Source organism: Notamacropus eugenii, chromosome 1 (assembly GCF_028372415.1).
Source record: "Notamacropus eugenii isolate mMacEug1 chromosome 1, mMacEug1.pri_v2, whole genome shotgun sequence".
NCBI lineage: Eukaryota > Metazoa > Chordata > Mammalia > Diprotodontia > Macropodidae > Notamacropus > Notamacropus eugenii.
The window spans coordinates 7,719,105-7,737,971 of NC_092872.1; positions in this window are offsets into that span (position 1 = coordinate 7,719,105).

The following is an 18,867-nucleotide window of genomic DNA, read 5'->3' on the forward strand; positions in this document are numbered from 1 at the left end:
TGCTCTAATGGGGTGGGCTCTTCTTCCCTTATACCACATTTGAAATTTGAAATCTCAGTTCTTTTTCTGCATGTACCTTCCTTAGGATAGAACACTCAGAATAAAAGACAAATCTGGTTTCCCAGATTTCTGGAGATAGATATGCCCCAAAAGGTAGGCTCATGGCCATAAGTCAAAAAGCCTATGGACTACAGAGCAAAAGGCATGGTTTTCCAAGAGGCTTTGTGCATGTGGAATGAAGCCAGTGGTAATTCAGTCATTTCAGTCATGTTCAACTCTTTGTGATCCCATTTAGGATTTTCTTAGCAAAGAAACAGGAGTGGTTTGTCATTTCCTTCTCCAGATCATTTTGCAGATGAGAAAACTGAGTCAAACAGGGTTAAGTGACTCTCCCAGGGTCACCCAGCTTGTAAGTGTCAGGCATCAAATTTGAACTCAGGTCTTCCTGACTCCAAGGCCATGGCTGTCTCTACTGTACCACTTAACTGCCCCAATGAACCCAATATTTGGTTCTAAACACACTAGCAGACAGGTAACAATCATCTACTAAGTTCCTACTATGTACCAGGTACAGTGCTAAATGCTAGAGATACAAATATAGTCAAAAAGACAGTTCCTGGCCTCAAGCTTACATTCTAAAGGCAGAAGAGAACAGGTAAAAGAAGGCAAAGAGGGAGATGAGAAGGAATAAGAGATGGCGTGGAGGTGAAGTCTTTAGAGCATTGCTGGGGAGGGGACTTGGGCCCATCCCCCAAATGGAAATCACCAATGGGAAAAGGGGGCAGATGCCTAGGTGAGCAGGCCCCAGGAGCTAAGGGAAGTTCCAGGGAGTCCTGGTGGCAAAGTCCTTAGAATCAGAAGTGTAGCCAGAGAGGGGAATGCTCTCTGAACCATGATTCTGTCCCAGCCTATGCCCCAAATGGAAGGATCCAATCCACCAGATTTCCCTGCTTGCTCTATTTCCCAGTTTTAGAAGTAAGGCAGGAAACATGCAACCTTTGGTGAGTTTTGTTCAGTCCATATGGCTGGCTCAAGTCTGGCCCAGAGTAACAAATCCCAAATCTACTACACTTGGCAATAATGCCAAGAGGTATCCTCTATCTATATGATTTCATTTATGTTTTCCATCTATTTATCTCTGTGTGTATGTATATTGTCTCCTCCAATCAAATAAACTCCTTGAGGGCAGGGACTGACTCATTTTTTTCCCTTTGTATTCCCCAGCTCCTAGCATAATAAAAACATGTTGTTCAATTATACTTATCCCATGTTCCTTAACTGGGATAGGGGAAGAGCACTTCCACCATTCCAAATTTGGGAGATGTGTAGGCCTTAGGGTCAGGAAATATTTTAATGTTTATCTATTTTTAGTTTTCAACATCCATTTCCACAAGATTTTGAATTCCAAATTTTCTCCCCATCTCTCCCCTCCCCCTCCCCCAACCCATAACACCTTGCATTCTGATTCCCTCTCCCCTAATCTGCCCTCCCTTCCATCACACCCCTCCCTTCCCTTATCCCCATCTTCTCTCTTTTCTTCTCTTGTATAGATTTCTATACCCCATTACCTATATTTCTTATTTCCCAGTTGCATGCAAAAACAATCCTCAACCTTCATTCCTAAAACTTTGAGTTCCAACTTCTCTCCCTTCCTCCCTCCCCACCCGTACCCACTGAGAAGGCAAGGAATTCAATATGTATAGTTTTGCAAAAGACTTCCATAATAGTCATGTTGTGAAGGACTAACTATATTTCCCTCCATCCTATCCTGCCCCCCATTTATTTTATTCTCTCTTTTGACCTTGTCCTTCCCCTAAAGTGTTTACTTGTAATTACTCCCTCCTCCCATTTACCCTCCCTTCTATCATCCCCCACTCCACTTGTCCCCTTCTCCCCTACTTTCCTGTAGTGTAAGATAGATTTTCATACCAAATTCAGTGTGTATGTTATTCCCTCCTGAAGCCAAATGTGATGAGAATAAGCTTCACTTTTTCCCTCTCACCTCCCCCCTTCCCCCTTCATTAAAAAAGCTTTTTCTTTCTCTTTTATGAGAGATAATTTGGCCTGTTCCATTTCTCCCTTTCTCCTCCCAATATATTCCTCTCTCACCTCTTAATTTTATCTTTTTAGATATCATCCCTTCCTATTCAATTCACCCTGTGCCCTCTATATGTGTGTGTGTGTGTGTGTGTGTGTGTGTGTGTGTGTGTAATCCCTCCAACTACCCAAATACTGAGAAAAATTTCAAGGGTTACAAATATTATCCTTCCATGTAGGAATGTAAACAGTTCAACTTTAGTAAGTCCCTTAGGATTTCTCTTTCCTGTTTACCTTTTCATACTTCTCTTGACTCTTGTGTTTGAAAGTCAGATTTTCTATTCAGCTCTGGTTTTTTCATAAAGAATGCTTGAAAGTCCTCTATTTCATTGAATGACCATCTTTTCCCCTGAAGTACTATACTCAGTTTTGCAGGGTAGGTGAGTCTTGATTTTAATCCTAATATCAGGAAATATTTTAGCCAAGTCACACAAGGGCCCCTTGCTCTCTCACCTAGAATATAAAATTTCTACCTACACAATTTATGCCAACTTGGGCCCCTAGGCTACTGTCTACGTGCTGTCTGCCCCAAATGACTAGAAGTAAGAATGCTGGTCACCAAGCACCAAGGGAGGGAATGCATGACAAACATCGTCTCCCCACCTCCTCAAAAGAAATATGACCAGTGTTCTTGAGGTCATCTATGATGACCATCGAGAATGCGAGGATTCAAATACAAAGTAAGAGATTCAAACATTCATGTCTTCCAAAATCGCTCTCCTAGCAGTTTGAAAGCACCCCCTCCCTACTTAGTGCAGACCTGTTCTTGCTCACACCGAGGTCTTTTGCTATTCTGGAAACTCCCTTCCCAGTAATTCTGCTTGTCCAGGCATGAATAGGTAAGTCAAAATAATAGTGGTAAGAAAAGGGCTGTAATAAGGTGGAAGACACACCCTGCAAAGGAAAGGGAGGTAACTCTATGGTTTGGGTTTGAACAGGGTAGGCTGCCTGGCCCCAGCACCCATCCTGGTATCCAAAGCCAAAGGATTCACAAGTTGTAACAACTTGCAACAAGAAGTAGGAAGAGTGCATTGATATATAGGCTTAGGGTTGTTTGGGTTTGGGTTTTTTCTCCCCAGCATTTAGCACATTATACACAGGAGGTGCTCAGTAAAAATTCATTGAGTCAAACCAAATCAACAAGTACTCAGCAACACTGCCAATGGGTTCTTCGAATCCGGCCAGGGAAACAGACACATGTGAGACACAGGACAACATATACCAAATGAGAATCTAACATTCAGATGAATGTTACTGAATTAATAAATTGTCTAGTATTGCTGAGCTCAGGGAGCTGGGGTCCTTGTCCTATTCCCTTCTGCACTAAAAAGAACCCTCTCAACTCTGGACCTAGATACATAGTTCAGAACAGCTTCAGTCCTGCAGGAATCTGATCTCTGATAAGAGAAGTTGGGCTCACATTCCTGGGCTAGTTATGTTCCCCATCCTAGTACCATGGAGAAAAACAAGTTGCTTAAGGTTCATATCTAGAGTCACCTTAAACTGAGGAGTAGAAATGTACTTTATGTAAAATATGAATCAGGTATGGGGCAGGTATTTATTTCCTACTCACAAAAATGATAAAAAAACAAAACGAACCAAGAAAGACTCACTGCATACGTGACAACAGTTACGCTAAACAAGCCCCAATACTATTGCTACCTCTTAGCCAGGAGGCTAAGATTTCAAACCATGGAGCAGTTTGCCAATTAGTCATTTCTCGTGTCACCTCAGCTGTGCTAAAAGTCTGTGACTTGGAAAGCTGAGCCAGGGATTTGGCCATCTTCTCCAAGAACTGGAGTCGTTATTGAGAACCAATTCTAGCTCTTTGTCACTAGGCAATTCCAACAAAAGGGCCTAGAACCACTCAAACTCACAAAATGACCTGCAGTCTAGGACACACCCACCTCAATACTGATACTCGTTCACCCAAAACCCAGCATCAGGCTTGTCTAAGCATGACATGGGATTTCGCTGACACATGCTTATTCCGAAATTTGCCCCAGAGTCGCATGATGTTGCATGTAGGGTCAGACAGAAGTACAGGGTAGAGTCACAGCCTTGTGGAAAGTCTGTCAGATCATCAACTCTTCCTGTTCAGTGGTTATTATGGGGGTTGCCTTCTCATCACAAAATACAAGCTCATTAACACTGATCGATACATGGCAAAAGTCAATGGGTCTTTTTCACCCAAAGGGCCAAACCCCTGCATCAATGAATGGATCATGCATCTGGTCAGAAACAGGTAGAGAACAGGCACATTTTCTCAAGACAAACCATATTACGAGTAGTATGGATCACCATGGATGGAGGAATTCAAAGAGATAGATTGGTATGGATTAAACTGATCAGAGAAAGTTGTTTTGGAAAACCCAAGCTTTTCTGGGTGGATGAGATTTGAAGGAGTGGGGGAGTTCCAGGAAAGAGGAAATAGGTATGAAAAAACATTCTCAAAACATCATAAAATTGTGCATATCCTTTGATCCAGAAATACCACTACCAGGTCTCTATTCTAAAGAGATCATAAAAAAGGGAAAAGGACCCACATGTGCAAAAATATTTATAGCATTTTTTTTGTGGTGGCCAAAAATTGGAAATTGATGGGATGCCCATCATTTGAGGAATGACTGAACAAGTTGTAGTATATGATTGTAATGGAATACTATTGTGCTGTAAGAAATGGTGAGCAGGCAGATTTCACAAAAACCTGGACTTACACGAACTGATGCTAAATGAAGTGAGCAGAAGCTGGAGAACACTGTACAAAGTATTAGCAACATCGCGCATTGACTAACCTTGATAGACTTGGCTCTTCTTGGCAATGCAATGATCCAAGACGACTCCGAAAGACTCATGAAGAAAAATGCCATCCACATCCTGAGAAAGCACTGTGGAGTCTGAATGCAGATCGAAGCAGGCTATTTTCACTTTTTTCTTTCTCATGGTTTTTTCCTTTTGTTCTGATTCTTCTTTCACAACATGACTAATGTGGAAATCTCTTTAACATAATTGTACATCTATAACTTATATCAGACTGCTTACTATCTTGGGGAAGGGGCAGTGAAGGAAGAGAGGGAGAAAAATTAAGAACTCAAAAATCTTACAAAAATGAGTGTTGAAAATTATCTTTTCATATAATTTGAAAAATACTATTAAGTGAAATAAAGGGAAAAAACAGAAGGGATGAGCTGGGTATGAGGTAGGAATTGAGGGAAGGGGTAAGGAAAAATATAAGGTCAGGAAGAACACGGTGAGACTAGTCTCACCGTTTCAGAGGTATGCACATATATGTGTGCACATAGATACCGGTATATATGTTTGTGTGTATATACACAGTACATATGTATAATGTATGAATGTCCAGCCTGGGGGGAACAGGAAGATCACAACAATCCTAGCCTGGCTGGGTCATGGGTATACACATATATGCTTGTATGTATTTATGTGTATACACACAGGTTGGAGTGTGTGTGTGCATGCAAAATGAGGAGGGCCTGGGATGAGGGTAGTGGTGACATCAGCAATAGGGACAAGACACATGGGCGAGAGTATTAGGAAAAAGGGATCAACAAAATTTGGTGAAGAGGAACTGTAAAATCCAAGCCGTAGCCTAGGACCTCTGCTCCCTGACAGCCCCTCCAGGGCTGAGTTGTGGGCAGAGAGTCTTATACCAGATGGTTTTGGAGGATGACTCAAGGTAGAGGCTAGGATAATTCCTGGGTAAAGGCCTGGGGTAATATGGTGTGACTTAGGCAAAGGCGTTGGATGTTATTCATACCATAATGCTGGATGAAAATCATTGCTAATGACTAGTCAAGTCAGTTCCTAATTTGACCAGCAGGTGTCAGTCTGTCCCCAACAGAATTGACATGTCATAGGTTTAAGGATGGCTTTCATTTTTCCTTCACCATTCCTTCTGCCCAATTCTTCCCTCTATCCTTTTTCCCAGGCCACCCAGGAGTCAGCCTTTGCTGGGTCCATCCAGGAAAATGGAAAAAATAGAATGAAGGTGTTTGAGGAAAGTGAAGGAAGATGTAATTGAGGAGAAAGGCAAAAATAAACATTGGGGGCAGACAGACATTCCCAAATTGACCTGAGTCATTCTTGCAGAGAAGAGTTTAGGAAAGACTGAATAGCCTGTATTCCTTGAAGGCTCAAGCTTGAAACCCCAGGCTCTGGCCTTCAGCCTGTGGAGAAAAGCTGGCAGTGGGGCATGAAGGGCATAGAGAATCATAGGGAGCAGGGACAGGGCAGCTAAGAGAAATGGCACAGGGTAGTATGATCCATAGATCTGAAAGGAGGAATGACTTGAATTCAAATCCTGAGTCTACTACAATATTATATAATCTTAGACAGAGAAGTCGTTTCCCTCTATAGGCCTCAATGTTCCCATCTGTCAGACGAAGAGGCTGAACTCCCTGGTCAGTTCTGTGCAGCACATTTTAGGAAAGCTCACTGATAAACTGAAGCACATTTAGAGGGGACTGAAGGTAGGACATATCAGTTATATCTGAAAATCTGAGGAGGCTTAAACTGGACAAGAGAAGGTTCTTTTTAAAGACTGAGTCCTGCTCAAACCAAAGAACTCTGAGATGGGGTGGGAAGGCACAGTAGGAGTCTGTGGCTTGGGGGTAGAGGACGGGTGACCCCAGGTCAGAGGCGGTCAAAAATCCTGGGAAAAGCCACTTGGCGTAATGGAGACGCACTGGTAGCCAGCATACCTCGGTTTGAAATTCAGCTATTGGTATTTATTTTTGTTTGTTTAAGAGAGTGATTTACCTATTGATATTTGTCGGCCATGCTATCATGCTCAGGTCACTTTCTCTTCATTCAAAAGTTTCCTCATCTGTAACATGTGGGTGATGATGAGGATGATAGCACGCCTGTTTCACAAGACTGTTGTGAGAAAAACACTTTGTAAACTCGAAAGTATTAGAGAAAAGGAAAATTACCATTACCATCATCATCCATGGGTCAGAGACAGCCTGCCACTTCTGGGGAGCAAACCCAACAGCTTTCCCAGGTGTTTTCAGCTTAGGGGCTCCTCTATCCTTTGGTCCTTTACTCTGGAGTCAATTGAGGGGAAAAGGTCTGTGATGGACCAGACAGCAAAGAAGAACCCAGGCCTGAGGCCAAAGTTCTGCTCTGGGAAAGGAAAAAGAAGCATACTTTCCCCTTTTGGTAACATGGGTGCTAAATTTCGTCCTGATAACTGCCCCCATTTCTATTATACATTAAGACTTACAAAAGCATCTTCCCCAAGTCAGGTGAAGTAGGGAGTACAAGTGTTACTATTTCCATTTTATATATGGGGAAATTGAGACTCAAAGGAATGAGATGACCTGTCCAGGGTCACACAGTTCCTAAGTATTAGAGTCAGATTTGAAATGAACTTCAAATCCAATGCTATTTCTGCTTCACTAAGCTGCCTTGTCTCACGAAATTCCACACTGAGGAAAACTGTTGACTAGGCTGAGCATCCCTAAGGGCAGAGGCCTCAGCCATTCCAAATCTCCAGGTTCTCCTGGGCCCTGCCTCCTTTCCTATGGCTTTTTCCTCTCCTGAGATGACATTGTACATGCTCCATGTCAATACCATCTGTTGATACAAACAGTTCTTAAATCCAGCACTACAGCTGGCTCCTGGAAACGTCCCCTGACTCAGTTTTGTACGGTGAGTTACCTGAATACAGAAGGGATTCCCTTGACCAGAAGCTGATCCTCCTTTCTGTACTTAGAGACCTGTGGGCAAAGTCCAGGCCTAAGTATCATGGGAAAACATATTTAGGTGCAAGAAAAAACCTCTAGTCAGAGTAGGGAGGCAACTTATACAGCTACAAACACAACAAAACAGAGGTTAAAAAAACAACAACCAACCAACCAAAAAGAACCCATTTCCCCTCTACACCATTCTGCCAGCTGTTTCTGTTGTAGGCACCCCAATCCAGTGGCTGTGATTGCCATGATTAGTAGATCTGCTCCCTACCTTAAAGACCATCTAGTCCAATGCCCTAATTTTCCTGAGGCCTGGAGAAAGGAAAGGGTTGTCAGCTACTTTGCAGACTGTGTCCACTGTCCCATCGGTATTAAGTAGCAGATCCAGACTCTAACCCAGTTTTCTTAAATTCAATTTTTTTCTACTGTACAACCATTTATAACTAAAGCCATATCTGCTACTGAGTTGATTGCACTAGTGACCTCAAGGTGCCTTTTTCCTCAATCTTCCTTGAACCTCAGGCTATGTTGTTCATTCTTCATTTTCTAAGCGGACCAATGACACCACAGGGTGATGTCCTGACTTGTGCATGAACTGGATTTAAGTGAGGCAGGGTTGCATAAAGTCATCAGTTGCACTCTCTTGTCAGTCATCCAAGTCCAGTGGCAAAACACAGTCAAGACAACTGGTGATGGTTGGTGATGACCGTGGTGTGTTCAGGGTCTGACTGAGCTCTAAGAGCTCCACGGCACCTGCTTTAGCCACTTTCATGATGGCTGGAACCAATCATTCTCCTCCCCCCATTCCACCAGGGGAAGTCATCATGTGCTTAGGGAAAACATCTCACCCTCAACCCGGCGTAGCCCATCTGCTGAGACAGTTTTACCAAAAGGTGGCTGCTGCCCATGCTACAGCTTCTTGGAGCCACAGTTGAGAGTTGGGTGGCAGGTAGACACCAAAGGTGGATAAGCAGCCCTGAAAAGGGCTCTGCAAGCTATCACAGCAGGGATGTTAGTCCTCCCTGAACACCCCATACACCCTGCCTTAGGTTCTACTTATCTCTATCTCACCTTCTTTGTCATTCTTGTCACCTCTGATTAATCTAGCTTTGGCCTCTCTCTCTGTATGTGTACCAGCCCCAGAACCTGTGTGTGTCTGTGTCACATATACATCCAATACCTGCACTCTTAACATAGAGGAGCCAAAAAAAGAACTAGTGGCCATATCCCTTGGAATGCACGGAAATATGGAGAAAAGATAGAGTTGTTTGATTCATTTCGTTTCTATTTTCTCTTGTCTTGCAAGGAGGGAAAAACAGAAGGAAAATGATTAATAGACGGTAATCAAGAAAAGAAATAAACTACTCACCATCCTCAAGCCCAGAATTGTATCCTAGGGGTGTTAAGGCCAATCTGGCAATGCAGGTTGGAGATGAAATGAACCACAGCAGGCTTCCTTAGTCATAACATGGAAAAGATACTCAACAAGGATATAGCACTAGCTGAGGCAGACACACTCCACCCCTTTTTCCCCATACGGTAACAAGTATAGTTTGCAGGGCAAGATTCATAGTACTCTGTCCACCAAATCCGAGGGGCGCCAGTTCTTTATAAAGTAGCTTTCCTCTTTTTAAAATTTTAATTTATTTTTTGGTTATATTTCAAGTTCTGAACTCTCTCCCTCCTTAGCCCACACTAGAGAAGACCATCATTTCGCTCAGACACACACACACACACATATATTTATCTGTGTGTGTGTGTGCATGTGTAAAACCATATTATGCATACCTCTATCAATTTTTTCTCTGGAGGAAGATAGCATCTTCCTTCATAGGTTCTTTGTAGTTGATTTGAGTATTTTCAATACTCAGAATAATTTAACCATTGACAGTTAACCTTCTAGCAATATTGCTCTTACTATATACACCAGGTTTTCTTGCTTCCACTCATTTCGTTCTTCATTATTTCATGTGAGACTAAGACCTGGTACAGCTAAACCCTCCTTCTTTTACATTTTTTTCATTAATTCCTTTGCTATTTTTTGATCTTTTGTTTTTCCAAATGAATTTTGTTATTTTTTTTAGCTCAATAAAATAATTTTTGATAATTTAATTAGGATGGCATTGAATAAGTAGATTAGTTTAGGTAGAATGATCATTTTTTATATTGACTCTGTCCACTCCTGCACAATTAATATTTCTCTAATTATTTCAGCCTGACTTTATTTGAATTAAAAATGTCTTATAATTGTGTTCATGTGGGTCCTGCATTTGCTTTGCAGGTATACTCCCAGGTATTTTATGCTATCTATGGCTATTTTAAGTGGAAGTATCTCTTACTACCTCTTCTTGCAGAGTTTTGTGGGTGATATATAGAAATGCAGATGATTTATGTGGGTTTATTTTATATCCTGCTACTTTGCTAAAATTATTAATTGCTTCAACTAGCTTTTTAGTTGAATCTCTAGGATTTTCCAAATATACACTCATATTGTATGCAAAAAGTTTTATAACTTCAGTGCCCATTCTGATTCCTTCAGTTTTTTTTCTTCCCTTGTCATTGCTAGCATTTCTAATATAATGGTGAATAATACTGGTGATGGTGGGTATCCTTGTTTCACATCTGATCTAGCCTCTAGCATATCCCTCTTACAGATAATACTTGCTGATGGTTTTAGGTAGATGCTTCTTAGTATTTTAAGGGAAAAAGCCATTTATCTCTATGCTTTCAAGTGTTTTTAATAAGAATGAGTATTGTAGTTTGTCAGAAGCTTTTTCTGCACCTATTGATAAAGTCATATGATTTTTGTTACTTTTGTTACTGACGTGGTCAATTACGTTAATAGTCTTCCTTGTGGTGAACCGTCCCTGCATTCCTGGCATAAATTCCACGTGGTCACAACATGTAATCTTTGTACTATATGTAGTTGTAGTCTCCAGCTAGTATTTTATTTAGAATTTTTTGATCCATAGTTATTAGTGGAATCGATCTGTAATTTTCTTTCTCTGTTTTTACTCTTCCTCCTTGAGGTATCAGCATCACATTTATTTCATTAAAGCAACCTATTGTTGCAAAGAATTTATTTAATATTGGAATTAGTTGATCTTCAAATGCTTGGTAGAATTCATTTGTGATTCCATCTGGTCTTGATTCTTTTTTTCTTAGAGAGCTCATTTTTGGCCTGTCTAATTTTTCTAAAATAGGTTTATTTATATATTCTATTTCTTCTTCTGTTAATCTAGACAGTTCATATTTTTGTAAGTATTCTTCTATTTCTTTTAAATTGTTAAATTTGTTGGCATATAATTGGGCAAAATAACTACCAATCATTATTTTGATTTCATTTTCATTAGTGATGTATTCACCCTTTTCATTTCTGATACTAATGATTTCATTTTCTTTTCTTTCTTTTTAAATATTAACCAATGATTTAATCTATTTTATTGTTTTTTTCATAAGACCAACTCCTAGTTTTATTTATTAACTAAAAGGTTTTCTTATAGTCAGTTTTATTAATATTACCTTTAATTTTTAGGATTTACGATTTGGTGTTCAATTGGGGATTTTTAATTTGTTCTTTTTTTAGTTTCTTACATTGTATACCCAATTTATTGATCTGTTCTTTCTCTGTTTTATTGGTGTAAGCATTTAGAGGCATAAATGTTTCTGATTGCTGTTTTTTGTAATATCCCACAGGTTTTGGTGTGTTGTTTTATTATGATCTTTTCTTTAATAAAATTATTTGTTTTTATGACTTGTTCTTTAACCCACTCATTTTTGAAGATTAGTTTATTTAGTCTCCAATTCATTTTTAATCTGTTTCCATGGTCCCTCATTAAATAGAATTTTATTACGTTAAGATCCAAAAGGAATGCATTTAATATTTCTGCTTTTCTGCATTTAACTATAATGTTTTTAAGCCCTAATATAAGATCAATTTTTGCGAAAGTAATATGCCCCACTGAGGAAAAGGTTGCTCTTTATTCCTTTCCGTTCCCATCCAGTTCTCTCCAGATAGCTGTCAATCATGTCTGAGCTTATCTAAGATTTCATCCATCTCCTTGACGTCTTCCTTTTTTGGGAGGTGTTTAGGTTTATCTAGTTCTGAGAGGGAATTACAGCTACGCTAGCTCTCTCTACCCATAATTCACATCTTTTCCTTTTAAAATTTGGATGCTACAGTATTTGGTACATACAGGCTTCGTATTGATATTAATCATTATCTATGGTACCTTTTATTATAATACAGTTTCCCTGTTTATCTCTTTTGATTAAATCCATTTTAGCTTTAGCTTTGAGATCGTGATTGCTACGCCTGCTTTTTTTCTGCTCCAGCCCAGCTTTTCTCTTTTTAAAAACCCTTTGGGATCCATGAAACCAAGTCAATAGTTCTAGCCTTAGTCCCCTGGGTCAATTAAGTTTCAAGGGTAGCTTCAATGCCTTTTAAGGAAAAATTAGCTTAACCTACTTGGGATAGGGCCCTAGAAAAGGGAGTCTAATCCATCTGACAGGAAAGCCCTAGTGTAATGCTTGGTCACAGTGTTAGACTTATGTCGGTTGAAGTGGATTTTTTTTTAATGGCCCAAGTTTGTAGCACTTCTGTCCTTGAAAATGTAGTTATGAAACAGCTTGTGATTATGTCTCCAGCTGAACAAAAACTATCTAACCATGGGGAGGGGGGGAGTTGAAATTCCAGCCCTGTCCTAGGAAAGGTTACTCCCTCCTATGTGGCTCCCACAGCCGTCCCACACCCTTACACTCCAAACAAAGGGAAACCAGGAAATATAAGGACAGAATTAACCACAGGGATTTATGAGAAATAAAATTAGATCTTTCAAACGCAGTCTCTTAAAGAATTTTTAAAAATAGACTTAGAAATCAATGATTCCAAGTTCTATAGAGAGTTGACAAAAACACGAAACCAAGAGTCTAACTATTCTCCAAGAGATAAGTGGCTAATGGATATTAGAAAAAAATTTTTTCAGAAGAAATTCTTAATTGTCAGTGATCACATCAAAAATGCTCCAAGTTAGTATTAACAAAAGAAATGTAAATTTAAACCTCTCTCAGCTTTCACCTTCTGCCCTGAAAACTGGCAAAGAAGAACAAAAAACTCAAAATGGAAAAAAAAAAGGCCCATTAATAACTAATAATCAATAATCCCCTTGTTGGGAGAGCTAAGATTTGATCTCATTTTCGTCTGTTAAAAAAAAACTAGAAAAAAAATTGGAATTATATGGGAACAATGATTACCATTCATACCTTTTGACCCCCTGAGGTCACTACTAGCCAGTCATTTCAATGTGATCAAAAATAAAAAAGATCTATTCTAAACTAAAAGACTTCCAGCTGCAGTTTGGGCGGCAGCAAAGGGAGCCCCCAGAAACAGAACTTTTTAGACTTATTCTTCGTTATTCTCTGTGACTCACGTCCACAGTTTAGCCAAACTCTTTTCAGGTGTTCATGTTCACATGCCATAGCCTATCTCCAGTCTCTGTAACTTTGCTCAGGTTGTTTCCCTCACCTGGAAGGCACTCCCTCCTTACCTCTGCTTTTCCTATACAAGGACTTTCTGATTCCTTCCTCCACCCCCAACTGTGAGTCTCTTTCCTCCTGAAATCCCTTGTATTTACTTTGTATTTTGTATCACATAGTTTTCCTTCATAGATTGGAAGTTTCTTCTAAGCAGCAACTGTTTCATTTTTATCTTGGTTGCCTCCCACCAGCACCTAGCAAAGTTCCTGAATGCTTGCCAATGGATTAAGCAGCGAAGTGACTCATAGTGCATACAGTGTCAGGCCTGGAGTCAGAAAGACTCATCTTACTGAGTTCAGATCTGACTAGCTGTGTGATCCTGGGCAAGTCACTTAACCAAGTTTGTTTCAGTTGCCACATCTGTAAAATGAACTGAAAAAGGAAATGGCAAATCACTCCATTATCTTTGTCAAGAAAACCTCAAATTGAGTCATGAAGAGTTGAACTTGACTGAAAACAACTGAACCACAACAGATTGATTGAATGAATGAACAAACTGCAGCCTATTAATGTGGTAGAATATTATTATGCAGTAAGAAAATGTTGGTGAAAAAAATTATAAAATTTACACATAAAAAAAGAAAAATTGGACACAAGGAATTCAGAGAAACATTGGAAAATTCATATGAACTGATGCAGAGAAAATAAGCAGATCTAGAAGAACAATATCTGTGTAACAGGAGAGATCAAGGCACCCACTGATTTCCTGTACTGGGGCACCTTCCATGGAACTACCCTTGTGCAAGACCTGTGCCTGGTTTATCTAGCTCTACGGTGAGCCAGACATGGCTGTCTTAATTGCCAGAACATGGAGGAAGAATTCAGAGACTGACGTTGCCCTTTATTTTTTCCCTTGTGCTTCTTATAGAGTACAAAGCTGGGGAAAAGGATTTTCTCTCTCCATCCTCATTTACAAGTTGCTTTGCACGCAGCCTAAAAGGGGGATTCAAGGACAATGCTTTCTAGCAAGTCCAATGCTAGTCAAGTCAAGCAAGTTCATGAGAGGAGTCAGCCTGAGGACAGGATTCTTCTTTGGATATGGGGAGCCTCAGACCTGAGATCCCTGCTGGCTTTAATGTATGGACTTGGTTCTTTCTAAAAGGGGAGAGCAGTTCCTTATGCCAATTTGTCATCTGAGCGAACCCAAGGGCAGAAGGTGGCTGTCTTCCAGGCTATCTCACCAACACATACTTCCATCCTCTCGGGAGGATGGCTGTCCTAATTCTGGGCACTTGGCGAATCTATACTCCTGAAACTATCTCCTGAATATCGGGCAGTGTTTGGTTTCTTTACTCTAGTCAGCCAGAGGCTACAATTAAATTCAAGGTAATGACATTGTAATAAGACATCACCCCCAAAACCTGGGGTATTCCCTTCCACAAATATCGATGGGAAAATAGACACACATAAAGTTCTCAAGTAGAAAGGGGCACACATTGGGAATGTGGCCGAGGCATGTGCCAATGGGACTTTAGGCCCACGGATGCCCTTGCCTTGATCCCTTGGTCTTATAGCACTTACTCCCATGGAAGTTTCTTCACTGCTTATCTTTAAGTCTTGAGAACAACATTTTGGGAAGGATGATGATAAGTGGGACATGTGAGGAAAAGTATGACTAGGACAGTAAAAGGCCTCACGATCATCCCTTCTCCTTGTTTCTCACATAAGAGATCCCATTTCCTGACTCAGTGCATGTCACTGGCTATCTATCTCCCCTGCCCCGAAGTCTTATCTCCTCCATATCTCCAGCTCAGGGCTTCCCTGGTTTCCTTCAAGTCTCAGCTAAAGTCCCACTATTGGAATTAGGCTTTGCCCACCCAGGGACTCCAAAAACTGTTTCGGTTTCATGATACGTTGTGGTGGAACCGTCTCAAAGAATTCAGTCGGACCGCCTCTAATCCAAGTATAGGCATTTATTGAGACTGACGCCTCTCATGAAGCAGGCTAAATTCCAAGAGGAACCAGCAACTTCACAGGAAGCAAGATGGATTTTTATAGGGTGAAGATACAATTATATAACAGAAATTATGAATATTAAAAAGGCAGAAGGGGTTTGTTGAAGGATTAGGTAATAGGGGAGGGGTCCTAGCCACAGTGGAACTGCACATGTGATTACCCACAATGCATATAGAAAATCCATTTGGGGGAGCTGTATGTATGATAACGATATTGTAATAAGCCTCTCTAGGTCAGAAGTTCACTCTAGGTCAGTTCTGTACTATTACTCACAGCTGCCTACTTAGGAAAGGTCCCTTCTATTGTCTTGGGGTCCACATCCCTGGCCGAGTGCCTAAAACTTGGGTATAAAAGTAGGCCCCTGTCTTTTCTCAAACTGCTAGTGCTCCTAAGGACTAGCCTGTTACTTTTATGTCAATAATACCCCCTTGACTAGGAGAACCTCTGCCCCCCTGAATTCTTTCTGGACAACCCAACTCCGAACATCATCTTCAAGAGTACTGAGAATGTTCAGGAGAGATGGTTGGATGGAAAGGATCAGCTTAGAGTGTTTTGGCAGAGAACAGGAGGTGTTTCTGTTCTGGAAACATCTGACCTGATTCCCTGATGGGGTGCTTGGATACATGTGCTTGGACCCCAATTCTAAAATCACATTTCTCTTACAAATCACATTTCTCCACTCTCCCTCCAGCTCAAGGACAGTTTGCCCCAGCAGGAGCTGCTATCTCCCTTCCTGCCATAGTAGCCAGCTGCACTACAGAATTTATCACTTACAGCCAGCTGCACATTGACCAAATTAGCTGTGCACTGGGTCACAGCGACATTTACTACTCACTGACCAATCATACGTGTCTTCTGCTTAGATGTATGTGCACTCCCTTTCCATTAATCTTGTCTAACAACACATTGATGAGAGAAGTCTGACTTTTCCTGGTCAACCCTGACAGTTGAGGCCTAAAACCACACCTCCAGGCAGCCCCCCCTTAGGCTATTTCCTGATGAATTTTGGGTAAAATACCTGTGCAGCAGATACCAAAAGTGCATGTTCCTTTAAGAACTGACCACTCTTTAATCACTGCCTAATCATACCTCAAAGAACCTAGTTAGCATATTTGGCACACATCTTACTATAGAATAATCTATATAAACTTTATCTATAACTCTTAAATGGCAGGTTCCCTAAAAACTCTTGCCCACTGAAAAGTGTAATAATACTAAACTTTTTTGCCTACATGACTTAAGATTGCTTGAGTCCAGTGAATTCTTTGCAGACTTGGTTGGCAGGGATCTCTAGCGGTTCCTGCACCTTTCTTGATCCTCATCATTCCCCACTTCCACAATCAAGGTCTTGTAGAGAATGTGAATGTATAAGTGCAGGGCCTGGGTGTGTATATCTTAAGTCGTCAATGATTTTATTAGGGAAGTGGAGCCCAGCGAGAGGTATCTCCCTGTGTGATCCCTTCCTATGGGTTACACTGAAAGAATTAGAGGTTAGAGGGCAGAATCAGCAGTGCCCTTTCACCTCAGTGCTATATTTGGGGATTCGGAGGCTACCCTGCCTTCCCTCACCAAACATATTTACCACAATCATGCCAACTCAGGATGAAGAGTATGAAGTAACTCCCAGTCCCTTCTGGGTTGGACTTGTTCCCATGTGGCTAGTCCTGGCTCTACTCCCAAATCATAGAAGGAAAGGATCTCTGAAATCGTGGAGTCCTTTATCAGAGGGAACTGAGGTCTGGGGAGGTTATGATTTGCCTAAGGTCACAGAGGTAGTAGAAGAAAACCCAGGACTCCAACTCGTAGGTAGGATTCCAAATCCAGTGCTCTTTCCACCATACCTCTGTTCTTCCTCATTCCCACCCCCTTCCCATCACCCCAGTAAACATTGTTTGGTCTTCCCAAAGTTTCTTGACACTTTCCATGGACCTAAGGCCCTAGATACTGATTTGGAACCAGGACTCACCAGGCCACAGCAGGTCAGTGCCCTACAGGCTGGTCAGTCCCTTGCTGCCCTGGTAACACACAGGGACTTGAGCAGGCTTGTGGCCAGGTAGGATCCTGAGACAAGGACAGACTCCTAACCTATATGTGAGGTCATGCTCAGATCCCTAATGGGAGACACGTGTAAACTGGTTGTGTAACTGTGTGTGTCTTAGGAAATACACTTAAGCAAGGGTGTCCCTTAGGAACCTATCCCAAGCCCTCTTCAGCTCTTTCTCTCAGGGTTTAATTATCACCTCAATTAGATACATGAGTCTAACTTCAGTAGGTCCAGCTGGATTCTCTCAGAATCACAGAATCTCAGAGTTAAATGAGAACTGAGACAATTTAGTCCACCCCATTCCTGAACAGGCCACTTTTCATATCACCCTCCACAAGTTGTCGTCTAGCTTCTGCCTGAAGGAGCTCCAGGGCAGTTTTACTACTGCATAGCTCTAGGTGGTGGCAGGTTTTTCCTGCTGTGCCTCATTCTGTCTTCCATGTCCCCCACGGTGCAATCCCTCTCTCCCCTCTGGGTCTGCCCAGTCTAAGCTCCACAGCTTAGATCCCGCTCCCTCCCACTTCTGCCCTTATTCGCCAGCTCCATATGGATGCCCCTTCTTCTGAATTCTTTTCCTGAAGCACCTAGCAGTAGTAATAGCTCTCCATTTCCCCTCTCAGATTAGCTCGTATTGTGGCACGTACGGACGCGTGATCACTTAGAATACCCCTTCCTAAGACTTACTTGGGGGCCGGGTTTATTTTGATTGGTTAAGAATTTAAATGAATGCTTCGGGATGGGGGCGGGGCTACAGGGCAGCCACACCCACCCACGGGGCAGAGGTCGGACTGGCATCGAAGGACATGCTGTCTTCTTTTCTAAATTTTTTTTCATATTCTTAAAAAAATTTTTTTTTGATTCTAAATTCTTACTCTTTCCAGCTCTCCTCTGTCTATTGAGGACGCAAGCAGTACCCTTCACACCTGCGGCTCAGGCAAGAATATTTCCCTATTAGCCGTGTCTCAAAAAAAGCATGAGAAAAAATCCTATTTCAGTTGGCACTCAGAGTTCCTCGGTTTGCTCCTGGAGGTGGAGGGCGTTTTTCATCCCGAGTCCTTCGGAATTGTCTGGATCAGAGCAGCCATGTCTCTCCCAGTCTGTCTTCAGTGGACGTTGGCATTACTGTGTGCAATGACCTGGTTGGGCCCCTCTCCTCTGCATCAGTTCACACAGATCTTCCCAGACTTTTCTCCCCCCATCCCCCTCATTGGCATTACTGTGTGCAATGACCTGGTTGGGCCCCTCTCCTCTGCATCAGTTCACACAGATCTTCCCAGACTTTTCTCCCCCCATCCCCCTCATTGGCATTACTGTGTGCAATGACCTGGTTGGGCCCCTCTCCTCTGCATCAGTTCACACAGATCTTCCCAGACTTTTCTCCCCCCATCCCCCTCATTGGCATTACTGTGTGCAATGACCTGGTTGGGCCCCTCTCCTCTGCATCAGTTCACACAGATCTTCCCAGACTTTTCTCCCCCCATCCCCCTCATTGGCATTACTGTGTGCAATGACCTGGTTGGG